The sequence below is a fragment of the Ochotona princeps genome, chromosome 13 (genome assembly GCF_030435755.1).
Source record: "Ochotona princeps isolate mOchPri1 chromosome 13, mOchPri1.hap1, whole genome shotgun sequence".
NCBI classification, from domain to species: Eukaryota; Metazoa; Chordata; class Mammalia; order Lagomorpha; family Ochotonidae; genus Ochotona; species Ochotona princeps.
Genome location: NC_080844.1, coordinates 21,918,636 through 21,924,877, shown reverse-complemented (window position 1 = coordinate 21,924,877; position 6,242 = coordinate 21,918,636). Strand labels below are relative to the sequence as shown.

Here is a 6,242-nt window from a genome sequence, read left to right as displayed (position 1 = left end):
AGTCAGTCAGAATTGCTTGCTTTCTTCTTTTTTTAAAAAAAAGATTTATTTTATTTTTATTGCAAAGTTAAATATACAGAGAGGAGGAGAGACAGAGAGGAAGATCTTCCGTCCGATGGTTCACTCCCCAAGTGGCCGCAATGGCTGAAGCTGAGCCAATCCAAAGTCAGGAGCCAGGACTTCCTCCAGGTCTCCCACGTGGGTGCAGGGTCCCAAAGCTTTGGTCCGTACTCGAGTGCTTTCCCAGGCCACAAGCAGGGAGCTGGATGGGAAGCGGGACTTCCAGGACTAGAACTGGTGCCTATATGGGATCCCAGGCATGCAAAGTGAGGACTTTAACCACTACACTATCACGCCGGGCCCCAGAATTGCTTTCTTATCATACACGTGTTGCATGTGTTCTTGGAAAAATAGCATATTATGAGGAACCGTCAATTTTCCAGCCAAGAAGCAAATGAAAGCCAATTTGTTGTTAAACACTCAACCTGTGGAATACAATAAAAATTGAGTGTGATTCTTAATGCTTACAAACTTTCATGAGTCAAAAATTTTGTCTCTGTATAAGAAAAGAGAAGTTATAAGCGGCAGTAATGAAACTTTTCAGCAGGAGAAAAGATTGTGAACTCAGGCCTTTCTCTTATGCTTCTGACATATTTCTCTGCTCAAATTGGGCATTGCAGCCAAACTAAAATAAAAGATGATGTCACTCCAATTACATTCTGGCATTTTGAATATCCTCAAGGGAAATCCATTTATTTAGGGTCAAGAAAGGTGCATAAAGGAATAAAAAAAATTCAGGTTTTCTGAAATGCACTGAACTCAGTGCAATCACAAGTGGTCTGTGAAACTGTACTTCCTTTAGAAATTGTATTACATTCAACATATAAACTCAGCTGTGGTCATTGGAACATGACGTGTGATGGGATTTGTGCAGTCGGACAGATCATGTGGCTCTTCTGGCAGCAAGACTGTTATCATTCCTGAATGTCAAAATTTGACAGTTGTCCTAGAGCCAATCATCTGTGCTTCTCGTGCTATCCATTTCCAGTTGTCAGGCTTCACTGTGTGTGCCTTGCTCACCTTTTACGGTTGTGCTTTATATGTTCTGGAGAAGTGGCATGATCTTGATGATCTTTCCTGGAATTTAGGGACATCTCTAATGCAGATACAATAACTGATGGAATTGTGAGATCATTTATCTAGGCAGCAGGATTGACAGAGTTTATTTAGTGGTCGAAGATATACCTCCCTTTAGTAGCCTCATATGTAAGAAATGGCAGACATTGTCAGTTAAATAACCAACATTCTTTCATTTACCTTGGAGAAGAAATTAGGCATCTCTCATCAGCATGGATCTAGAAGAGGTCATGAGACACAGTGCTATTTAATGAGATGTAATAAAGAGCCACTGGTTGGACTTTCAAGTTAAATAAAAATAAGGAATTTTCTCCTCCTGACTTTTCCCTCTATCTTTTGGACATCTTCAGTTGGAATTACAAGTTTCCTGGCTTTTAGAGGCAGAGTGCTCTTGTGAGCTGGAACAAGAGTGCCATACTCTAAGGATGGCAGAGTATACATTTGAGGAGGTCTAGGTTATTGATAGGATGGCAAAATCCCCCTTAAGCAGAGAACAACTCAATTCTAAACAAGCAAGAAAAATAAAATTCTTGTTTTAGTTGAGCCGGCATTGACTGTGTTTGGAGCTTTTGCACAATCAAGGTTATACATTTAACAGTGTGCTGAACAACAATAAAATCCAGAGAATTCTTTATTGAACTGAGGTTTCATATATTTCTTTAAATCCTGCCTATGGAGTTTCTATCTATTGCTAAATACTATCCTCTGGGATGAAGTTGTAGCATTGAGAATGATACCATGAATTCAAAGATCATTGAATATGAGAATCAGAGTTCATTCACAAATGCAGTCATTTTTGCATTTTATTTTATTAAAGATTTATGTATTTGGGAGCCTGGTATGATGGCTCAGTAGCTACATCCTCGCCTTGCCACCTCCTCAGATCCTATAACACGGAGGCTGGACAGATCTGAAGCTGAGAGCAGAGCTTCTTCAGAGTTTCCACGTGAGTGCAGGGCCTAAGCACTTGGGCCATCCTTTGCTGCTTTCCCAGGCCATTAGCAAAGAGCTAGATAAGAAGGGAATCAACAGGGAAGCAAACCAGCACCCATAAGGAATGGCAGATCCACAGGCACAGGCTTAGTACAATATACCACCATGCCATCTCCCTTAATGTTTTTATTTATTTTTTAGACACATCACTTTTCAAAGTATTTTAGCAAGATACACCGTGAGATGATGTTACATTGAAGTAATATGGATATTTTAGTGACTTTGACTATATCTAGTTAAAAAAGATGTTGGTTCAGTCAGAAAAAATCAATTCGAAAAATTCAGATCATGGTGAATTTATGCAATGTTTTAGTGATTTTTTTTATATTACTCCATAATAGTTGTTTTATTTCTATAAATGTTGATTATTAAATGCTGTGAATGTATAAATGTTAGGGGCTAAAATGAACATTACTGCTATGACATATGCCATCTTTTAATTTACAAACCCCACTTTTTAAAAAGATATATTTATTTTTATTAGAAAGTCAGATATACAGAGAGGAGGAGAGACAAAGAGAAGATCTTCCGTCCGATGATTCACTCCCCAAGTGAACACAATGGCCAATGCTGCAGCGATCTAAAGCCAGGAGCCAGGAACTTCCTCCAGGTTTTCCATGAGGGTGACAGGGTCCCAAAGCATTGGGCCATCCTCGACTGCTTTCCCAGGCCACAGGCAAGGAGCTGGATGGGAAGTGGAGCTGCCAGGATTAGAACCGGGGCCCATGTGGGATCCCTGTGCGTTCCAAGCGAGGACTTTAGCCACTAGGCCACTGCGCCAGGCCCCAAACCACACTTTTTTAAATAGTTGATTTAATTATCTGAGGAAAGGAGTGTGGAATTCAGGAAGGGAACCAAGGAGAGTAAGAAACACGCTCTCATCTACTTAATTCATGTCTCACAATGTCCACTGGATTGGAGCTGGATCAAGTCAAGCTGGGAGCCAAGAACTCCTTTCAGCTGTCCTACTCTAGTGGCAGGGACCCAGTTGATTGAGCCAGCACCTGCAGCTACCCAAAGTTTTCATTTTTAGGAATACAGGCCCTAGGAGTCCTGACATGTTAATTGCTGGTCCAGATGTGTGCTCTCTGTTTTTTAAAGCATATGGAGCCAGTGTGATGTCAGGCATATCCTATGTACACAGATACTGGCAACCCGTATGTGTGCTGTTTTGTGTCCCGGCTGATGCACTCTGCACCCAGTTCCCTGCTTGTAGAATGAGAAGGTAGTGGAGGATGGCCTTAGGCCCTGGGCCCTTGCACCCATGTAGGAGGCCAGGAAAGAGCTCTTGGCTCCTCACTTTGGAATGGCTCAGTTCTGGTCATTGTAGGCATGTGGGGAGTGAACCAGTGGATGCAAGACCTCTATGTCTGTCCTGTGCATTCTGTAAATAGCTGTATTTCAAATAAAAATAAATATATTTTCATAAGTTAATGAGATATATACATATTTCAGTATATCTTTCTCATGTCCAATAATTGCCTGTATACCTTTCCTTTTTTATTTAAATACTGGATACTTTATGAATTAAATTTTACATTTTATATTTTACCCAAAATAAATCCAAACAAATTAATTTCACTTAATGATGTAGAGTGTGAGTTACCCTCCTGCCTCCCATAAATATGCATAATATAATCAGTTTTTACTTGTGGTAATATGTTTTACTATGACATGAATACAATATCTTAATCCTTTAATGAAATAACAGACAATGCATATTTGCAAGAGAACATCAAAAAGTTAATGAAAATGCAGCAATGAAAGAAAACTATGAATGACTTTCAAAAGCCTTTTGCTCCGTAATAAAACAATCATTCTGTTAGCTTTTATTTGTTTGGAAAACAAAGAAGCCGAGAGAGAGACAGACAGTTCATTTCCCTTTGCTGGCTCACACTCCAAATGCCTGCACAAGAACACTGAGTCAGGTAGAGGCCTGTAATCAGACATTCAGCTCATATCTGCATGTGGGTGGCTGGAGCACAACCATTTGTGGTGTCAACTCCACCGCTACGCAAGAGGTACTGAAGGATCTGGAAATAGAAGCAGAGCACCCAATATGGGATGCCGTCATTGCAGGTAAAATCAGCGCTGCACTAAACACGTGTTCCAAATTATCCTTAATTCTTTTTTTATGTTTTTATTAGGGTGTTTATTAAATACTTGATGTCACTCACATACATATCATGATCCTTAATTCTAATTTCTATCAAATTTGCAGCCCCTGTGTATATATTGTGACCTTAATAGCTAATTATTTTTAGAAGTTCAAGTATTAACACATTTAAGATCAGAACAATTTGACGTAATGATGTAAATCAAACTTAAAAATAATGTGCAAATGCATGATATGATATACTTAGATATTCAAAAACATAACGTACTCTTAGGGAGAACAGAAGTCTGTGTAAAGAAGCCCTCACACAATTTATTTAGAGTATCTTCAAAATGATTGAGAAATGGTTTTTCTGGGCCCAGCACGATAACATAGTATAGTGGTTAAAGTCCTGACCTTGAATGTGCTGGGATCCCATATGGGTGCCGGTTCTAATCCCGGCAGCCCCACTTCCCATCCAGCTCCCTGCTTGTGGCCTGGGAAAGGCAGTTGAGGACGGCCCAAAGCCTTGGGACCCTGCACCCGCGTGGGAGACCCGGAAGAGGCTCCTGGCTCCTGGCTCCTGGATTGGCTCAGCTTCAGCCATTGCAGCTGCTTGGCGAGTGAACCATCGGGTGGAAGATCTTCCTCTCTGTCTCTCCTCCTCTCTGTATATGGGACTTTCCAATAAAAATAAATAAATCTAAAAAAAAAGAAAGAAATGATTTTTCTAACTAAATGAAATGAAGTATTAAAACCCTAGTTTTTTTTTTTACTTAAAAATAGTTGTATCTATATTCCAGAATTCGCTCAAATACTGGTTTTCTTATAAACTTTCTATAGGATGTTTTTAAACCAATTTCACATTTTGTCTTGACTATGTACTTACAGAATTTCAGGAAAATAGTTCTGTTTATTTTTAATAGCTTAATGTGTACTAAAGGGATGGCAAGTGGTCACATGCAGTCCATGTGGGTTTCTAACATGACATTCAGTGAGTTTTCTGACATTGACCGTCCCTTTGAGGCAAGGTAACACATCTGTTGAAAGAAGTGACAGTAGGTTTGGATTACTGCGCTCTGCATCTTTCAGTTACTGTGTTGTCTTCCCAATTAATGTGGAGTCTTGTGACCCTGTGATTAGATGCCAAAATGTTCCTTTGAAGCTTAGAAAAGTCTGGTTTTACTGGCGGATTTTCCGTTATTTCTGTCTCAGTATATTCGTTATTTACATAGTAGCCTACTCTAATAAGTTCGTGGCCTCGATGGGTGCAAGTAATTAGCACAACTGTTACGCCTACTGCATCAGCATCTGCCTGAAATACAAACATGCCCTCCTGCAGGAACAGGGCCCACTAAAACAGTCTAAAACTTGGTCATATTCTTCACTTTCTGCAGAGCCCACGTAGATAATGTTCCACTCCAAGTCTTCAGACAGGCCCTCGATGCACTTGAAGGTGATCTCGAACTGGAACGGGTCGTAGAAAGGAGAAGGGCTATCCAGCACCACTACCTTGTTCACCTGAACCTTTGCCATATTTTGGAAAACACACATACAGTGGGGAAGGGGGCTGGTTGCAGCACGGTAAAGTCCCAGCAGCCAGAGCGCAGACCCCGCCCTGGCGCCATCCCGAACTCGTGTAGCACCGACTTGAGAAACTTTTCTTCTTTCTCTTTTTGGTTATACGGGAGCACTCCACAGTGCCTCACAGCTTTCCTGTTTCACTAAACTACAGCCCATTCTGCTCTGGTAACTAGCAGTGTTGCCCACGAATGGCTGCTCCCAAGTTCTGACCCTCCTCCCCTTTCAGCGAGGGCCTCGGCTGCCAAAACCCTAATATTTTCAAGTGTTTATTAGTCAGTATGTTCAAGGTTGATATACTTATTATTGAAAACAATTCCAACTGTTAAGGGTAATAATATGGGGGAGTTTCCCATATTATTACTGGTACTGGTAAGATACACCAATATGAAATAGGTGAACTTTCCTCTTTTGCACGTAAATCAATAACTATAGA

The 6,242-nt window shown here is 40.5% G+C and overlaps 1 pseudogene; it reads right to left on the bottom strand.

The window, feature by feature from the left end:
• Positions 1-5,181: 5,181 nt before the first annotated feature.
• LOC101526961 (histone chaperone ASF1A-like) lies at positions 5,182-5,761 on the bottom strand (annotated as a pseudogene).
• Positions 5,762-6,242: the final 481 nt, after the last annotated feature.